At 40.5% G+C, this 21,166-nt stretch overlaps 1 protein-coding gene across 9 annotated transcripts in view; it reads left to right on the top strand.

Annotated features, from left to right (window-relative positions):
• nphp4 (nephronophthisis 4) overlaps positions 1–21,166 on the top strand; it is a 431,145-nt gene that overhangs the window by 923 nt on the left and 409,056 nt on the right. The gene's annotated exons all lie outside the window — the stretch shown is intronic.

The following is a 21,166-nucleotide window of genomic DNA, read 5'->3' as shown; positions in this document are numbered from 1 at the left end:
GGAATGCTTGACTTTCCCTTTCTAAACTGACTTTTCATGAGTTGTCTGTGGGAAGATGAATTTTAGATGATTATTTGCTGAACTACAGTTTGCCATGGAGCCACCTCAGCTGGAATGGTGTGGAATTCATATTTTTAGTGCTAATTTAAACCACAGGCTAACCATCGCGCAATTGAACTGACCATTCCTGAGCTGAAGAATACTGAGGCAAATTAAAATTTTGCAGCTGTCTTGTAATCTACATCATCTGTTATATAGGCCATTTGTTGCCTTATGGGATAGGTCTGCAACTCTACATGTGAGATTGTCTAAAGCATTGTATTATAAGGTGGATTCACCAGTAGTTAGAAAATCTGCATGGTATAGTGTGAATAACTGTAATTGATTTTTGGGGCACTCCCTTTCCATTGGGATTTATGATCATCAGAGATCCAGTTAATGGACAGCACAGAGGCTCAGCGGCTAGCATTGTTGCTTCAAAGTGCCAGGGACTCTGGTTTGATTTCAGTCTTGGGTAACAGTGTGGAGTTTGCACATTCTCCCTGTGTCTCCGTGGATTTCCGCAGGGTGCTCTGCTTTCCTTTCACAGTTTGAAGGTGTGCAGTTTAGTTACACAGGCCATACTAAAATTGTCTGTAGTGTCCAGCGATATGCAGGCTATGTGGATTAGCCATAGTAAATGTGGGATTATAGGGATATAGTAGGATGCTGGATCTCTGCGGGGATGCTGTTTGGAGAATCGGTATTGACTTGATGGGCTGAATGGCCTCTTCATGCACTGTTGGGATTCTAAAAGAGTAATGTAGTCTCTGCTTAGACCAGCATGAACATTGGTATGTCTCCTCAATTGGGTCAAAACATCTTGAGTGAGCTATGGAAAATTAAGTGCCAGTTTGAGCAGTTGATTCCCATGTCTATACACTGTGAGAGAAATTGATATACATATGACAGAGAGAAAAAAAAGCAAAGGAAAGGAAGTGTATGCACAGACACAGACACACTCTCACTGTCTCTCCCACCCTCAAGTGTGTGCACACACAAGTCTGTGCGGTGAATTTGCATTTGCAGAATTGTATTTGTAGATACATTCTATTTTGTGCAAAAAGCACACAATCTTAGGCAGTCAACTTTTTTTATAATCCATGTGACATTTTATACATTCCTACTTTGTGACTAGAACCAGTTTGACTCAAAATTCTAATCTCACACCTTTTTAATGTGTTGTCTGAGCTGAGGTGTCACTTTTTTAAAAATATAAAATCTTAAATTATCTTGGGAATGTGACTTGAAAGAAGTTCTGGGATTTACACATGAATGAATCAAAACCTGCGGCCCATTCTCGAAGATGAAAGACTTAACAACAGTCTAGGTTTGTTCAATATATTACATCAATTGTATGACACTGTGATCTTTTGTTATAAATTGTGTCCTGTGATCCTGCCCCACTCGCTACCAATGATGGAGCAGTGCTCTGAAAGCTAGTACTTCCAAATAAACCTGGTGTTGTGATCTTTAACTTTGTCCAGCCCAGTCCAACACCGGCACCTCCACATCATGGCTTTAAATCTGAAGAAATGAAACTTTGCCCTCAAGTTCATTTGCAGTGCCTGAGATGTAATTTGGTAGTAAGTATTTTGAAAGAAACTGTTCAGAGTTGTTATCAGACAATTTGGAGCAGGTGTGACTTGAACATGGACCTCCCAGTCCAGGGGTAGGGAAACTGCCATTGTGCCACAAGGGGGCCTAATCATGTTGTTAACAAGTAATTTGTTCTTGAATGGATCTTCTTCTGGGTATGTCCTGCCTAAGTAACTTTGCACTCTTCGTGCATTTGAATTCCAAATCTCTCATCTAGATTTGGTCTCGCTCAGCTTTTGAAGGAACAAGTCAAATTGGATAGCAACTTTTTGATTTCATGTATATCTGCATTCATGGATAGCAGAAGTTTCTCTCTGATTTATTGTTTAATTACAGTAGTTTTGAGATTTTGTAGTAAAATTAAGTAACTTGTTTCTTTAAAGTAACTGCATGTGCATTTTACTGGCAGTTTGGTTCAAAGTGTAAAGTGATACTTGCATTGACTTGTATTTGCCAAGTCTGAAATTGGGTAGAATGCCATGTGAGGTTGAGGTTTGCATGGCAAGGTGTTGCTGAATTCAGAAATTCCCCAACTCATGTGCCTGTATTATGAAATGCAGATATAAAATACAAAATGATGCAAAAGTCAATATATAAATGATCACAGTAAGTATAAATAGTAGTGCAGAACGTAAGCACATTGTTGAAGAAAGATATGCTGTCAAAGCTGTTCTCTTACACTCACATTTGCAAACTACAAATTTGCAAGAAGAGTAGGCAATTCAGCCCCTGAAACCTGCTTCACCAATCAATAAGATCATGGCTGATCTGATTGTGTCCTCAACTTTATTCTCGCTACCCCTGATAATTTTGAGGGAGTCTGTCTATATGTGTCATAAAAATATTTGATGATCCTTCCTCCATGTGCTCTGGGGAAGTTGCTTGTGTAGATTCATGACTTCCTGAGAGAGAGAATTTCTCCTTATCTTTGTTTTGTGGGACACCCCTTACTTATTTTAAGGCCTTGAGATGAAGTCTGTCAGGACTTTGTCAGAACATAAAATATAGAACAGTAATGCACAGAGACAGGTCCTTCAGTTCACCACGATGCTATTCTAAACTAGCCCCAAATGCCTGCACGTGGTCCACATCATTCTCTTCCTTGCCTGATCATGCCTGTCTTAATGCCTTGTACCTGCTCTTGCCACCTTCCCTGGCAGCTATTATACCTCACTGTGGTAGTGTTGGAAATCAAGTCCTACCATTCATAGAATCATCGCCAAAGTTTAAAAAATTAAAATATGTAGAATTCCTCAACTTATTTGATTAGAACCAGGATGACCAGCACAGACCAGGTTTCTGCACTTAATATTAATGATGATTCATGACAAGTAAATCAACTCTAGCTACAGGTAAACATTTATATGCTGACAGTTCATAACTCTGTTAGTTGAAACTGAAATACCCTTTGAACTCCCTCATAAGAACACATTATACAAAGAGGGATACTCATCAATCAGGGGGACCTGGCAGAGTAAGTCAAGGAAAGCCTTTGCTATCAGCTGCACAGACACTTCTTGTAGTGTCTGAGAGGCGAAATCCTTGAAATCATATGCTTTTTCCTTTGATTTGACATATCATTTAGTTGATTTGACTGTATGGCCTTCTTTTAGAGCCTTACTTTCTCACTGGAATACACTTTGGGTATTCTGAAGTATTTCCTTCAATGTCTGCCACTGACTTTTTGCTTAACCTAATTTCCCTGTTACTTTAGCCAGATCTGACCTCATTGTTGACCTTATTTAATATACGTCGGTGCTAAACCCAGTCTCCTTTTCCTGAAACTCAATGCAAAATTTCATCATGTTATGATTACTGCTACTTGGAGGTGCCTTTCCTAGGAAGTCATTTGTTTAATCCTGTCGTGTTGCATGTTAGCAGATCTGGAACTGCCTGCTTTCAGGTTAGTTCTGGAATGTGCTTCTGTCAAATCAAAATCCTCCACAATTATAACTATACCTTTCATATGCCCCCATTATTTCTTCCCACATCCTGTCTTAGTGTGGTTATCAGTGTGGACTCGGAGCAACAGACAAAAATGTTGAATTTAATGAAAAGAAGAAAATGCTGAATTTATACTGCTTTGACAGCATGTCTTTTATTTCACCAATACCCAAGTTCTGAATCACTAAGTGATTTTGTTTTAAAGTTGAACATCTTCTAAAAAGTATGGAGCTGTTATGAAGGTGTAAGGGCTACTGTACCTTTAAGAAAGGTGACTGACTTAGCAAGCGCACAGAGTGCTGGAGAATTTACAATGTAATATTTAGTCCAGCAGCTAGCAGGGTTGCTATGAGGCAAAACTCAAATTCAGCCAATCAGTTTAACTTATGCCTCAAAATATTAAACTCCACTCAAGTTTGAACTTAGCAATTTGACAATATTAAAACCAAAGAAACGATCTGATGCTTTGGGGTATAAAACCAAGAAAAACATTGGACAGTTGGAGGACAACTGCCAAGCCACCAACATGCAGACTTCCCGGAGAATTATTCTCTTAAAGGTTCCTTTACCTATCAATGACCTGTGTAACAAAAATCCCTAAGAAGACAGAGGAAGATACAAACAGAAGATTCGACAGCTGGCTGGTTTTGAAATTTGAATTTCTTTGTAAATCTTAATCGGAGGGGTTTATCGGATCAGTATTGTAGAAGGGAAAGTAAAAGATTGTTAAATAAAGGAGTTGTAAAGAGTTGTTAGTTAATATTCTCTGTTAGACTTAAAGAATAAAGTTCATAATTTTTTGTACTTTAAATAGTGACTTTTGGGATAGTTCTTGGCGCCTCGAATTTTAACAGATTACAGCACGGGTTAAATCATTTCTGCGTTGCAGGTTTAAATTAGTGGGAGGTGTTTACTCTGTGTCATAGAAGTGCACCATGGAGGCATTGGGACATATGCCTGAATTGGCTGTCTGGTTAAGTTCTCTAATTAGACCCATTTCCTTGCTGTTTTCCTATAATCTTTTTAAAAATCTGTTCGTGTATATATACCAAATTCCTTTTTGTTTTCAGTTTGTTTTTCCAACAGCTACACATGCTGCCCTGTCCAAAAGTGGGTTAGTGATGACAGTTTGCCACATTGAAGACAGGTAACAGCAGAGCAGGGCTTTCGGATCATGGTTTGAATTCTTATGTCTGTGGATTGAATGAGTGAAGTAAGATACGTTAATTACCCAAAATAATTTGATGCTTAGAATAAACCAATTATGTCCCTCGTTTAAAGTGAATGTAAATCAGTATTGTGTGATATTTGGTAAGACTGAGTAGGTTTATATAGTCTTCAGTGGTGAAACTACTGATTTGATTTGACTGCAGAAAATTTACAAGAGTGCTTCAACATGCCAGGGGAATGTTTGATAGAATAGTGTTAGGAATGACATTTCTGTGGAGATGATTTTCAAACAATTGAATTTTGCATTTTGCCAAGTTGTTCTATCGTCATGTTACCAAAGGACTGTCCACTAAGGTCTCATGTAAGGGAATCAAACTGATTGTATCTCTATTTTGGCAACAAAATTTACTTTTTGCATGTTTTCTTGAAATGAAGGGAATATACACGACACATTAATTCTGAAAATGGTGCACAAATTCTTGTTTCGTAATTGCTGCAACAACTTTGAAGCGGGTGGATATTCTGATAAATGTCACAGATTAATACTCTGCTCTTCTTTCCAAATGGATTATGCAAATTCATCTTGATTTGTTGCTTTGCATATACAAGTTAGTATGGCACAAGGTACTTGTAGGAGTTGTGCTAAAGGAGGGAAATTCAATTGAGAAATGGAGATTAAGCAGCTGGACCACGCCACGCAATGTTTGTTTTATAAAACAAAGTGTCACACCAGTTCGGGGGGTAAGTATATCGGTGAATCTTCAACTCCAAATATTGTGGAGGAAGAAAAAAATCGTAAAAATGAGTATAACTACATTACAACAGTGAAGAAAATGAGGACTGCAGATGCTGGAGATCAGAGTGAAGAGTGTGGTGCTGGAAACACTAAATAAATAACGTGTGTGAAAGTACAAGTAAATTTCTGTTGGATACGGAAAGATCCTTTGGGGCCTTGGATAGAGGTAAGGGGGGAGGTGTGGGCGTAGGTTTTGCACTTCCACATGTGATCTACTGTATCCGTTGCACCCGATGTGGTCTCCTCTACATCGGGGAGACTGAATACAACTTGTGCTTCATTTCAGAGAACATCTTCGGGACACCTGCACCAACCAACCCCACCATCCAATGGCCGAACACTTTAACTCCCCGTCCCACTCTACCAAGGACATGCAGGTCCTGGGCCTCCTCTATCGCCAAACCCTAACCACTCAACGCCTGGAGGAAGAATGGCTTGGGACCCTGCAACCACACAGGATCAATGTGGATTTTATCAGTTTCTTCATTTCCTCTCTTTCCCCCCCCCCCCCCCCCCCCCCATCTTATCCCAATCCCAAGCCTCCAACTCAGCACCGCCCTCTTGACCTGTCCATCTTCTTTCCCATCTATCCGCTCCACCCCCCCCCCGACCTGTCACCTTTATTCCCCCCTCACTCTCAATTACCTATCACATTTCCAGCTACCCACCCCATCCCTCCCCCAACCCCAACCTCTCCCATCTATCTCACATTGCCCCCCAGCCAACAAGCCTCATTCCTGATGAAGGGCTTATGCCTGAAACATTGATTCTCCTGCTTCTAGGATGCTACCTGATCTGCTGTGCTTTTCCAGCACCACACTCTCAACTACCTTACAACAGTGCACAGTTCAAATGCACTTCGTTGCTTGTAAAGCACCTAGTGATATCTGGCAAGGAAGAAAGTTGACTTAATTGCCAAAATTGTCCAAGGCACAATGAAGAGGATGTGATTTAGTAATAAAACAAAAGCTTGATCTGAAGAATGCTAGTTAATCCATACTTGAGGAGGGACAGAATTCATTTCCATTGTGGTAAGTTTAAAGAGTTACATAGTTTTTTTTGCATCTTTTTAAGTAAAAGTGGTTGGAAACTATTGCAAAAGATGTATATATTCTCAAAACTCGCTGATGTATATATTAGCTTGCCAAAATTTATAAAGTTGCTAGTATGTTTGTAATTCTTTTATGCATGTATATTTTGCAGACATACTTGACTTGCATACTCTGCCTGTCTAGTGTCTGTAAGAAACTTTCTTTTTCCAATGATCTTGTCACAAGTTCTATAATATTTTTCTCCGCAGAGAGGAATAAAGCTGCATCCATCCACACAACATTAGCCATCTTAGAAGACTGCAAATAGAGAAGAATTTATCAAAGCGGAAAAAAATCATAAGCAGCAATCAAGTAATTGCTATCCAGCAAGGGATATTTCCAGTGTCCTGTTGATCAATGAGGAGACCCATTTCTGTTGAACTTGCCTAAGCTGCTACAAATGTGTGTGAAGGCTTCCAAAAGCAGATCATTCAGATAAAGCAGATGACACTCGATATTTCACTGAGACTTTGAAGTCCGTATCGACGTTGGTTTTTACTGCATAATTGAGATCATTAAACAATATCAGTGTCAGTGTAAATCTGCAAAGTCCTTGCAGAGACTCTAGTTTAGATCCAAATATTCTTCACTTAGCCCAAGTGTTTGGTGGAGAATGTTGTCCAGAGGAGGCTAATCTATTTTGCGAAATTCATGTGAAAATAATTACATTCATCACTCTGGAATAAGTGAACCTTTTGAAAGTTTCTGCACAGCGTCTGTTTTGTTTTTCTGCAGCCTTTGTTTGAGACTGGTCTGCAGGATATCCTTCTCAATTTCAGCAATTCGTAATTTTGCAAGTGGAAATGAGTAACTGAGTTTCAGTACTGAGATCATTCTTGCATTGCAGAAACAGTCAATAGACAGTGAATGTATATTTTGCACATCTTGTATCCTTGTGTCAATGTGACTTAGATAAGTTTTTATTTTTGTATGTGTCTAAACATTGCAAGTATATCTTTAAGATAAAAATATAAGGTAACAACTATATAAAACAAATTTTTGAAATAAAATTATTTTTGTTTCATGCCTCCTTTAGTAGTCTTTTTCTTCTCTATTGGAAGTATTTTGTAATTTTTCACAAGTGGATTCTGAAATATGGTGGCTGTTTGCTACCTGAAGGAAATTGATACTTTCCAGACTGTTCAGCCGCATATTCTGGCTGAAATTAGGACTGTTCATATAAAAGCCATCTAAACGTGTGCTAATTACAATATCAGTTTACAATAACCAAAAATAATGCTTTAAGTTTACTCTTTTTTTTACATTGGTTATGTAATGTGTGTATGTATGTAGAAAATGCATTCAAGTAGAAGACAGTATGTTTAATCTACACATCAGAATAGTATTCACACTGATTCTTTTTGTAATAAAAACCAAGTGATGGAGCATTTCAGCAGGTCTACCAGCATCTGTAGAGAGGAATATAAAGTTAACACAGCAAGATAACTCTTCCTATTGAACTTGAAATATAAATGTGCTTTCACTCTCCATGGATGCTGGCAGACTTATCCATTGATGTAGAGCAAGGCTAGATACGATTGTGGTAAATAAAATAGCATTCTGCAAATTTGAAATATTTATAGCCAGCTGTACCTCAACCCTTGTGTCAAATGGTACTGAAAACTTTATTGCTGTACCGACTTGTCAGAAAGGATGTAAGGAAACTTCCAAATGTTTATACTATTTTTGACATGATTGTAAATTTGCATTACAATTGTCTATAATTTATTGAATAGTTTTAAAATGTGGAAGATAACAGTTTGTTATTTCTGAATTGTAATTTAAAAATATGTTACAAGAGGCCTCCCATAAATTTTTAGCTTTTTTTCTCCTTCAGACAATAAGCAGGTGAATGTTCTTTGATCCATGTTTGGTGGCCTTTGCAGGGCAAAAGAGATTCCTGTGTTTCCCAGCAAAAGGGCTATTTTTGGTGGTTTGTTTGGCAGTTGAACTAAATCTGCTATCAGTGCAATGGCTTAATCGTTAAATACAGGACTGGAGGATTTGTCTGGGTTATGTACTTAGATTTCATGTTGTGGTTTGATTCAGGCAAGAGTGCTATTTCTAAACATTAGTTTGGTGAGCTGTGTGCATAGAGTCAGAGATGTTCAGCGTGGAAACAGACCCTTCGGTCCAACCAATTCATGCCGACCAGATTTGCCAACCCAATCTAGGCCCATCTGCCAGTACCCGGCCCATATCCCTCCAAACCCTTCCTCTTCATATACCTATCCAAATGCCTCTTTAAATGTTGCAATTGTACCAGCCTCCACCACTTCCTCTGGCAGCTCATTCCATACACGTACCACCCTCTGTGTGAAAAAGTTGCCTCTTAGGTCTCTTTTATATCTTTCTCCTCTCACCCTAAACCTATGCCCTGGACTCTCCAACCCAGGGAAAACACTTGGCCTATTTACCCTATCCATGCCCCTCATAATTTTGTAAACCTCTATAAGGTCACCCCTCAGCCTCCGCTCCAGGGAAAACAGCCCCAGCTTGTTCAGCCTCTCCCTATAGCTCAAATCCTCCAACCCTGACAACATCCTTGTAAATCTTTCTGAACACTTTCAAGTTTCACAACATCCTTCCGATAGGAAGGAGACCAGAATTGCACGCAATATTCCAACAGTATGATTACTGTAGAAGAGACAATACAGTTAAAATAGAAAAAGTATGCAAGGAAGCAAAACTGAGGAGTTTTGGAACCAATGGACACAGACCCAAAATTAGTTTATGGCAATTTAGATGAAGATTGATTTCTTAACCCAGAAACTGGTGATTCTTAGGAAGACATGTTAGAAATACTGCAGAGTGTGAAAATAGACAAGTCCCCTGGGCCGGATGGGATCTATCCTGGGATCCTCTGGGAAGCAAGAGAAGAGATTGCCGAGCCTTTGGTATTGATCTTCAAATCATCATTGTCTATAGGAATAATGCCTAAGGACTAGAGGATAGCAAATGTGGTTTCCTTGTTCAAAAAGGGTAGTAGAGACAAACCTGGTAATTACAGACCAGTGAGTCTCACTTCAGCTGTTGGGAAAGTGTTGGAAAAGGTTATAAGAGATAGGACTTATAACCATCTAGAAAAGAATAATTTGATCAGGGACAGTCAGCACGGTTTTGTGAAGGGTAGGTCATGCCTAACGAATCTTATTGACTTTTTTGACAAAGTGACCAAACAGGTAGATGAGAGTAAACCGGTTGATGTGGTGCATATGGATTTCAGCAAGGCGTTCGATAAAGTTCCCCACAGTAGGCTATTATACAAAATGTAGAGGAATGGGATTGTGGGAGACATAGCAGTTTGGATCAGTAATTGGCTTGCGGAAAGAAAACAGAGGGTTGTAGTTGATGGAACATGTTCATCTTGGTGTCCAGTTACTAGCGGCGTACCGCAAGGGTCGGTGTTGGGTCCACTGCTGTTCGTCATTTTCATAAATGACCTGGATGAGGGCTTAGAAGGGTGGGTTAGTAAATTTGCGGACGACACTAAGATCGGTGGAGTTATGGATAGTGACGTAGGATGTAGTAGGTTGCAGAGAGACATAGATAGGATGCAGAGCTGGGCTGAGAGGTGGCAAATGGAGTTTAATATGGACAAGTGTGAGGTGATACACTTTGGATGGAGTAGTCGGAATGCGAAGTACTGGGCTAATGGTAAGATTCTTGGGAGTGCAGATGAGCAGAGAGGTCTCGGTGTCCATGTACACAGATCTCTGAAAGTTGCCACCCAGATTGACCGGGTTGTTAAGAAGGCTTACAGTGTTTTGGCCTTTATTAATAGAGGGATTGAGTTCCGGAACCAGGAGGTTATGCTGCAGCTGTACAAAGCTCTGGTACGGCCACACTTGGAGTATTGTGTACAGTTCTGGTCACCGCATTATAAGAAGGATGAAGAAGCTTTGAAAAGGGTGCAGAGGAGAGTTACTAGGATATTGTCTGGTATGGAAGGAATGTCTTACGAGGAAAGGCTGAGGGCCTTGAGGCTGTTCTCGTTAGAGAGAAGAAGGTTGAGAGGTGACTTAATAGAGATATCCAAGATAATCAGAGGGTTAGATAGGGTGGACGGGGAGAGCCTTTTTCCAAGTATGGGAATGGCAAATACTAGGGGACACAACTTTAAAGTGAGGGGAGAGAGGTATAAGACAGATGTCAGAGATAGTTTCTTTACTCAGAGAGTAGTAAGGGTATGGAATGCTTTGCCTGCAACGGTAGTAGGTTCACCAAGTTTAAGTGCATTTAAGTCGTCATTGGACAGGCATATAGACGTACATTGGAATAGTGTAGGTGGGATGGGCTTCAGATTTGTATGAGAGGGCGGCGCAACATCAAGGGCCGAAGGGCCTGTACTGCGCTGTAATGTTCTATGTTCTCTAACCAGAGATCTGTGAAAACTCAGTCATTGAGTACATTCCACACTAAGATCAGAAGAGTTTGATGCTGTTGAGATCAAGAGTTATTGGGAAAATGGTACTCTGGTAGATAACAACTATGATCTGGGAAGATGACAGGCTTGAGAGGTAGAATGACCTACTTCAATGTTTTATATGGGTTTAAATGTAGAAAATTGCAAGGCTGAAAAAGAGCATAGATCCATTTTGTCCTTCTTGTTGGCCTTCCAGTTATAATGGAAAAGTTTTCCATGTCCAAGTTTTCCTTGAAAGAGATGTAATAAAAAAGCTTACATCTTTTAATTACCTCCGTATGCCCTGAACTATGGTAGCCAGTTTGTGCACAGCAAGTTGGTCACAACATTGAAGAGAACTTTTGTGCTGATTTAAATAAAGAAGTAGCATTCATTATGTACTTTTGAAATGGTGTCTAGGATTAATAGCTGCTCAAGCTAGCACCTCTGATTGTATAGTGTTGTTGCACTGGAATGTTAGCCTAGATTTCATCTCTGTTTGAACTGACCCCCTTGGTATTCAAGTCCTTTGTCAGGTGATGTAGATAAAAGCCAAAAATGGGACTTGAGGGCAGCCTGATGACGGTATGTTGGAGGATATGAAGGATCAGTGCAAGTATGGAATTTTCAAATGGAAATACTTCTTTAAAGAAAATTGAATGGGATCAAATTGGTAACTGGAACTCCTGTTTTTAAATAGAAGCGAGTAGCTTTAATATGACCAATTAAGCAATTGGTGGAAACTTGTACTCATTCAATGCTAAGTATTGGACGAGTCGCATGCCAAATAAGCAACAATTGAGGATTTGAGAAAGGTTTTGGAGACGGGGAGCTAGGACCTGATGCTGGATGAGACTAGAAAGATTTGAGGATGTCAGGACTAATGCTCAGCAGTGAGAGGGAGATGACTTGGCAGGTGTCCATACATTTCGGGGGAGTTGGGGGCTGGTTGACAAAAAGTTCAAGGACTAGAGGAGAAAGGCTAATTAGAAATGGGATGCTGGTTTACAAGGGGAGATGAAAGATGAATTTTTGAGAAGAGGGCTATTTTACTGTTTGAAGGTGAGGGAAACAATGTTGTGCAGTTGTTTTTTTTTTCAATAATGATTTTTTTGCTTTTAATGTTCAGAAGGGAAAAGAAGAGCAAGAGCAGGAAAGAGTTACCAGTCAGGTAGATTATTTCTCAGGTGGACTGTGACTTCTCACCTGCTGTGATGTAAGTTATGTGATTTAGATAACTTTTATATGTAAAATATAGTTTAGTTCAAAATACACATTATAAATTAGAGGCACATGGGTTTAATACTTGTCAATATTTCTGGAGCGTTTTGTTTAGAACTAGTAATAGAGAGACCTTGGGTGATGGGAATTTGTTTGCGTTGGGAGAGTTTTACAACATAATAGATGTTGAAAAGGATAAGCATGCTTTCAGTTTGAAGAATTGGGAATATTTTCTGCTGGATTTGATTTGATTTATTGTAGTCATGTGAACCTAAGTACAGTGAAAAGCTTTGTCTTGTGAGCACTATAGGCAGATATAGCAAACAAGAACATACAGATCATCGGATTCTTATAGTGAGGCATGCAAGGTTACAATTGCATAGGAGGTGCACAAAGCAGGATCAACTTTAGCAAAATCAGCATTATTTGAAGTTAGCGTGTCCATTCAGCAGTCTAATAATGGCAGGGAGAAAGCTGTTCTTGAATCTGAGAGTGCATGTGTTCAAGTTTCTGTATCTTCTGCCTGACAGGTTGTAGGAGAGCATTACTGGGGTAGGAGGGTCTTTAATGTTGGCAGCCTTTCCACAGCAACAAGAAGGGTAAATTGAGTTCGTGGATGGGAGGTTGGCTTCTGTGATGGTCTGGACAGTGCCCACAACCATCTGTAGTTTTTTACGGTCCTAGGCAGAGCAATTGTTGTATCAGACTGTTATGCACCTGGCTAGTATGCTTTCTGTGGTGCATTTGCTGAGGGCCCTTTGTGAAGATGCTAAATTTGCTAAGCCGCGTGAGGAAAAAGCAGCGTTATTGTACCTTCTTGACCATCACATCTACATGGGAGGTCTAGGGCAGTTTGTTAATTAGCATCACTCCCAGGACCTTGATGCTCTTGTCCCTTTCAGTCTCTGCCCCATTGATGTAGTTGGAGATGTCCCCTTCTCCTTTCTTCCTGAAGGCAATAATTAGTTATTTTGTTTTGCCAACATAGAGGTTATCATCATTGGGCCATGACATCGAGCCTCCTTTTGGTATTCTGACTCATCGTTGTTTGATATCTGTCCTACTGTGGTGGTGTCGTGAGCAAACTTATAGATGGTATTCACTTGGAGTTTGGTTGCACAGTTGTGGGTATACAGGGAGTAGAGTCGGAAGCTGAGAACACATCCTTGGGGACAGCTGCAGTGTTGAAGGTTATCACCGAAGAGGTGCAGTCGTCTATCTTCACCGCAGTTGTAGGTCAGGAAGCTAAGGATCCAGTTGCAGAGGGCAGAGCGAAATCCTAGGTCTGTGTTTTAAGGTTAGTCTCAAGGAGATTATGGTGTTGTGTAGGAGTCCTGACATAGGTGTCCTTGTTGTCCAGATGTTCCAAGGATGAGTGCATGACTAGGGAAATGGTGTCCATTGTGGACCTGAAGAGAGGAATCTATAGCTTAAAAAGCTTTTGTTTTCAGTTTGTAGAAATTCTAGTTGAGGACACCAGGTCCTCTGGTAAACAAAGTTCAGAATAGTTACAAAATATGATAGCTCAGTTTTGAGGGTTTTACTGTGAAAGTTCTAGACCAGAAGTGTTTGATTTGTGCACAAAAGAAGTTATTCGAACCTGAGAAAGTCTAAACTCAGTAGTGTGAATAATCAAGGAAGAACTTATTCCCCCCCCCCCCCCCCAAGACTGTAAATTAAAAGAATTGGTAATATTGCACATGGTGTACATGACATATGGGTCTGTTACTTCCCCAAAATGTTGTCAAGTACTTGCATATGAGCATAATGCTAGTAAGAAATTGATCCAGGTTACAGCAGAGATAAACTGTTTTTTAAAAAAAAGTAACTTATGCTTTTCAATGTCAGTTCATTCAGCAATAAGAGTACTACTAGTACAGATAGACAACCCTTTATCCAAAAAGCTCCAAAGTTTGAAGGTTTTTTGTGCATTTTTTTTCTCATTCACAAGGTTGTTTGGTGTGTAAACAGTTAATTCAATGTCGCGCCTATTTGACGTGTGTCACTCAGATACGATGTGTGGGGGCGTGGCCCAACACTGGCAGGCCTCAATTCTGTTCCAGGGCCCATTTTACTCACAGTAAGTCTGTTCTTCGGGAAGGATTTAAAAAAAAATTACATCTAACTGTCACTTATTTTGAAGTTGGAAAAATTCTGAATTCTGAAAACTGGCTGGTCCCGTGCATTTTGGAAAAAGGATTGTGCACCTGTATCATCATCCACTGGGATCATAGCATCTGTGAACATAGAATGGGACAGACCCATCTGGATTTGTCTCTGGAACTTAAGATAGATGCAATTTCAGATTTGGCAGTATTACTAGCTGCCTGATGGGAGGGTCCCCAGGAATATCAAAGAATACAATTTTTTTACACTCACTTCATGTAGCTTAATGATCTGCCCAAAATTATGAGAAAGTTTCAAGCTGCAGATACGAAGAAACTCTCAGGATGGTTGGTAACTAGAGCATAATAATTTAACACCATTTTCAGGGTATTCAATGAGGAAATGACCAGTCGTTTTTGTTTTGCTCAGTGAGTTGCAATCTGGATTACGCTGCCTGAAAGAATTGTGGAAACTGATTCATTGGTAAATTAAAAAATGGAATTGGATCTGGAGTGGGAAAGGAGAAATTTGCAGGGCTATCTGGAAAGAGCAGGGATGTGAGAATAAGGATAACTTTTGGGAAGAGTTGACGCTAAAATGATGGGCTGAAAGGACTCCTGTGTTGTATTCTTAGTTTCCTCAAGTCATGAAATGCAAAAAAACTTGATGTGCTGTTTGATGTAGAAAAGATGACGATGCTTCACAGGCATGAAGATATGAGGGGAGGTGGTAAAATTGATACTGAGACAAAGGATGATGCAAGAATGGCTGGCCAGTAGTGAGGTCAGGTGGTATTATTTCTCCAACGATAGACAACAATTTTATGGTCATCAGTAGATTCTTAATTCCGTTGTTTTAATGAACTCAAATTCCACCATCTGCTGTGGCAAGATTTGAGCCTGGTTCCACAGAACATGGAGCTGCTATATTAATAATCTGGCAATAATTCCACTCAGCCACACCGCTCCTAAATATGTTTGAACACATAGAGAAGAACATTTTCACTTTATTGCTGTTTAAACCCATGAATGGCAGGTGGTTTGTGCTGTGGAATTTATCACCTACATCAGCTGCAGAAAGCCTCCATAACCATGAGCCACCTTGGCATTGCAATTTCAATTGTATTATTAAAAATGAGAATGGTTGACTTTTGTCAGGATTGAAAGAGTATGTAAGTAATTGAACCTAATGTTTCATGTTAATGCTAATTGCATCTCGCAATCTAGTGTTACAACTTTTTGAATGTAGCAATAATTGAATAATAACAGTTTCTGAAAAATCTTGATTTTTTTTCTCCTGAAGGATAGCACATGTAAATCAGATTTGTGCAGAAGACAGGAGAGAATAATTTGCAAGTGATTGAACTTTGTCTTTGGTGCTTTAAAGGTATGGAGATGTACAGCATGGAAACAGACCCTTTGGTCCAACTTGTCCATGCCAACCAGATATCCTAACCTCCTCTAGACCCACTTGCTAGCACTCAGCCCATATTCCTCCAAACCCTTCCTATTCATATACCCATCCAGATGCCTTTTAAATGTTGCGAATGGACCAGCCTCTTGCACTTCCTCTGGCTACTCATTCCATACATGCACCACCCTGTAAGTGAAAAAGTTGCCCCTGACGTCTCTATTTTTTCTTTCTCCTTTCACCCTAAACCTGTGTCCTCTAGTTCTAGACTCCACCCACCCCCTCCCCACACAATGAAAATACTTTGTTTATTTATCCTATCCATGCCTTTCATGACTTTATAAACCTTTAAAGATCACCCCTTAGTCTCTGATGCTCCAGGGAAACCAGCCCCAGACTATTCAGCCTTTCCCTACAGCTCAAATCCTCCAACCCTGGCAACTTCCTTGTAAATCTTACCTGAACCCTTTCAAGTTTTGCAACATCTTTCAGATAGGAAGGCAACCAGAATTGCGTGCAATATTCCAAAAGTGGCCTAACCAATGTCCTATACAGCTGCAACATGACCTTCCAACTCCTGGACTCAATACTATGACTAATAAAGGAAAGCATACCAAACACCGTCTTCACTATCCTATCTACCTGCGACTCTACTTTCAGGCTCACCGGTCCATACTTCCTTGGCTTGTCCTAACCGCCTTTCTTAAACAGTGGTACCACATTATCCAGCTTCCAGTCTTCTAGCACCTCACCTGTGACTATTGATGATATAAACCTCTCAGCAAGAGGCCCAGCAATCACTTCCCTAGCTTCCCACAGAGGTCTAGGGTACACCTGATCAGGTCCTGGGGATTTATCCACGTTTTATGCATTTCAAATCATCCAGCACTTCCTCCTCTGTAATATGGACATTTTTTCAAGATGTCACCATCTATTCCCCTACAGTCTACATCTTCCATGTCCTTCTCCACCGTAAACACTGATGCAAAGTACTCATTTAGTACCTCCCCTATCTCCTGCGGCTCCACACAAAGGCCGCCTTGCTGATCTTTGAGGGGCCTATTCTCTCCCTAGTTACCCTTTTATCCTTAATGTGTTTGTAAAAACCCTTTGGATTCTCCTTAATTCTATTTACCAAAGCTATCTAATTTCTCCTTTTTGTCCTCCTGATTTCCCTCTTAAGTATACTTTCCCACTGCCTTTACACTTTTCTAAGGATTCACTTGATCTATCCTGTCTATACCTGACATATGCTTCCTTCTTTTTCTTGACCAAGCTCTCAATTTCTTTTGTCATCCAGCATTCCCTATACCTACCAGCCTTTTCCTTTCACCTTAACAGGAATATATTGTCTCTGGACTCTGGTTATCTCATTTCTGAAGTTTTCCCATTTTCCAGCCGTCCCTTTACCTGTGAACCTCTGCTGCCAATCAGCTTTTGAAAGTTCTTGCCTAATACCATCAAAGTTGACCTTTTTCCAATTTAGAACTTCAACTTTTAGATCTGGTCTATCCTTTTCCATCACTATTTTAAAACTAATAGAATTATGGTCACTGTCCTCAAAGTGCTCCCCCACTGACACCTCAGTCACCTGCCCTACCTCATTTCCCAAGGGTAGGTCAAGTTTTGCACCTTCTCTGGTAGGTACATCCACATACTGAATGAAGAAAGTTTTCTTGTACACACTTAACAAATTCCTCTCCATCTAAACCCTTAACACTATGGCAGTCCCAGTCTATGTTTGGAAAGTTAAAATCCCCTTACATAACCAACCTATTATTCTTACAGATAGCTGAGATCTCCTTACAAATTTGTTTCTCAATTTCCCACTGAATATTAGGGAGTCGTCATCCCTTATCCATCCAAAACAGTTCCATCCAAAACACATCCCTGGATGTATGTCCGGGAATATCCTGCCTCAGTACAGCTGTAACACTATTCCTTATCAAAAATGCCATTCCACCTCCTCTCTTGCCTCCCTTTCTGTCCTTCCTATAGCTTTTGTATCCTGGAACATTAAGCTGCCAGTCCTGTTCATCCCTGAGCCATATTTCTGTAATTGCTATGATATCTCAGTCCCGTGTTCCTAACCATGCCCTGAGTTCATCTACCTTCCCTGTTAGGCCTCTTGCATTGAAATAAATGCAGTTTAATTTATCAGTCCTATCTTGTTCTCTGCTTTGTCTCTGCCTGCCCTGACTGTTAGACTTGCTTCTTTTCTCAACTGTACCAGTCTCAGATTGATCCCTATCCTTGCTATCTACCTGGATTCCTCCCCGCCCCCCACCCCCCACCCCCCTCCCCCCACAACCACAACCACCACCACCACCTTACCAGCTTAGATCCTTTTTTTTAAATACTTATTGTAAGCAGTAAGAGAGTAACTAGGCAAAGCTTAGGTTCACTCCAGGACAAAACAGGGAAGTTGTTTGGAGCCGGAGTAAGTGGGTGAGATCATTAATGAATACTTTGCCCTGAGAAGGACACAGTGGATGCTGAGTCTTGGGAAAGTAATGTTGGTATTCTGGGGCATGTCAATATAAGAAAGGTGGTGTTAGATGATTAAGGTAGACAGGTTCCCAAGAACTGATGGGATCTATCCTGGAATAGCAATATTGTGAGAAATTGCTGTGGGGTTATAGGAAATCTTATCCTCTTCAGTGACAGGGAGGTCTCAGAGGACTGAAGAATAAGCAACATTTTTCCTTTGTTTAAGGAGGGTAACAGGGACAATCCAGGAAATTACAGGCCAGTGAGGTTTACGTCATTGGTAGAGAAATTATTGGAGAAGATTCTTAGGGACACTGTATATTCACTTTCGGGAAAATGTGGACTTGCTGGTGAAAGGTAGTATGGCTTTGTGCAGACCAGGTCTTGTGTCTCAAATTTGAGGAAGTGATGAAGTTGATTGAGGAAGGTTGATAGGTGTTGTCCACGTTGACTTAAAGTCCTAGAGATGTGCAACACAGGAACTGACCCTTTGGTCCAAGTCGTCCATGCTGACCAGATATCCAAAATAAATTTAGTTCCATTTGCCAGCACTTGGCCCACATCCCTCTATTCTCTTGCTATTCATATACCCATCCACATGCTTTTTAAATGTTGCAATTGTACCAACCTCAACAATTTCCTCTGGCAGCTCATTTCATATATTCACTGCCTTGAATATATGAAATGAAGACGTGCATGAAGACATTGCCCCTTCGGTCCCTTTTATAGCTTTCCCCTCTCTCACCTTAAACCTATGCCCTCTTATTCTGAACTTCCCCACTCCAGGGAAAAGATGTTGTCTATTTACCCTATCCATGCCCCTCATGATTTTATAAACCTCTATGATGTTACCCCTCAGCCTCGGACTCTCCAGGGAAAACGGCCCCAGCCAATTCAACCTTTCCTTATAGCTCAAGCCATCCATCCCTTGCAACATCTTTGTAAATCTTTCGCAAGGCCTTTGATAAGGTCCCCACTAATAGCAAGCTGACAGAGAAAGTGAAGTCTCATTGGATCCACAGTGAGTTGGTAAGAAGTATACAGAACTGGCTTAGCCACTGAAAGCAGTAGGGGTGGAAGGGTGTTTTTTCCGATTGGAGATCTGTGACCACTGGTGTTTGTCAGAGATCAGTGCTAGGACTTCTGTTGTTCGTAATGTGTGTGTATATAAAACAAATATAAATGATTTGAAAAGAATGTAGGTGGTCTGATTTTTAAATTTGTAGAAAACACAGAGATTGAGGGAGCTGCAGATGCTGAGGAGGATTGCTTGAGGATACAACAGGATGCAGATAAATTGCCGACTTGGGAAGAGACAGAATTTAATCCTGCCAACTGCGAGGTGATGCATTTTGTGAGATCGAGTGCAGGAGGGAGGTACACAGTAAATGGTAGAACTCTTCATAGCATTAATGTACAGGCAGATCTAGGCATTCAGGTCCACAGTTCTCTGAAAGTGACAGTGGTTCAAGAAGGCTTATGGTATGCTTGCTTTCATGGGGTCAGGACATAGAGTATAAAAATAGGCAAGTCATGTTGTAGTTGCAAAACATTTTTTTTAAGTTAGGTCACATTTGGAATATTCTGTACAATTCTGGTCATCGCATTACTAGACGAATATGGAGGTTTTGTTGAGGGTACAGGAATGGTTTGCCAGGAACTTGCCTGGTTTGGAGGGTATTGGCTATGAGGAGAGATGAGACAAACTTGGTTTGTTTTCACTTGAATGTTAAAGGATGAGGGGGTGAACTGATAGAAATTTTGCAAAATTATGGCAGACATGGATAGGATTGACAGTCATTTTCCCCCACCATAGAGAAGACGTTGGTGACATTGGTTTAACGTAAAAGGGAGCAAGTTTAAAGGAGATGAGGAAACTTTTCTTTTACACAGGATAAATGCCTGAAATGCGTTGCTAGAGGAGGAGGTGGAGGCAGATACAAGCAGTGTTTAAGTGGCATCTTGACCGATAGATAAATAGACAGTGTATGGAGGGATACAGAGTGCATGGAGGCAAAACATTTTTAGTTTAGAAAAGCATTGTGTGTCACTGCACTCTTGGTGGGCTGAGGGGCCTGTTCCTGTGCTTTTTTTCTGTTCTTTGCTCTATGTGATCAACAGAAATGTGTCAGGATTTTATTTGAGATCAGAACATGTCAGGATATGAATAAAGGAATTATGCTGCTCATTAAAGCTCTTTATTTGAGCTCTTTTTTTTCTCCACACCATGCTCCTCTTAAAATCTTCTATTAAATGTGCCCAAATCAAATACTGTGCTAATGACACCGGTCTTGTAATGCAGATGCCCGGCTAATGTTCTGGGGACACAGGTTTAAGTCCCAACATGGCAATATTTGGAATTGAAATTCAATTAATAAATATGAAACTTCCCTAATATTGATTGGAACCTCCTCAGTGCAAGTATTTTGAATGGAGCAGATTTTGTCAGGTGTGTCCAAGAAGGATTCCTGACTCAATATGTGGATAGGACAACTGGAGGGTAGACCATATTGGATTTGGTGCTTGACAATGAGCCAGGTCAGGTGTCAGTTCTCTCAGTGGGAGACCATTTAGGTGATGGTGATCACAACTCTGACTTCTCCTATCCCTCTTCATGACTGTAGTAAAAGATGGTGTGAGAAAATATTTATTTTTGGGGGTGGGGGGGGGGGAGGAATTACAATGCAATTTGGCAGGAACTGTAGAGCATAAATTAGGCACAGATGTTTTTGGGGAAATGCACAACAAAAATGTGGAGGTTGTCCAGGGATCACTTGCTGCGAGTACTGGATAGGTTTGTCTCACTGAGGCAAGGAAGGGATGGTAGGGTGAAGGAATCTTAGGAAGCACACAGAGTGCTGGAGAATTTACCATGTAATGTTTGGTCCAGCAGCT

The sequence above is a fragment of the Chiloscyllium punctatum genome, chromosome 16, assembly GCF_047496795.1.
Source record: "Chiloscyllium punctatum isolate Juve2018m chromosome 16, sChiPun1.3, whole genome shotgun sequence".
Classification (NCBI taxonomy): Eukaryota; Metazoa; Chordata; class Chondrichthyes; order Orectolobiformes; family Hemiscylliidae; genus Chiloscyllium; species Chiloscyllium punctatum.
This window is presented reverse-complemented; position numbering and strand designations above follow the sequence as displayed.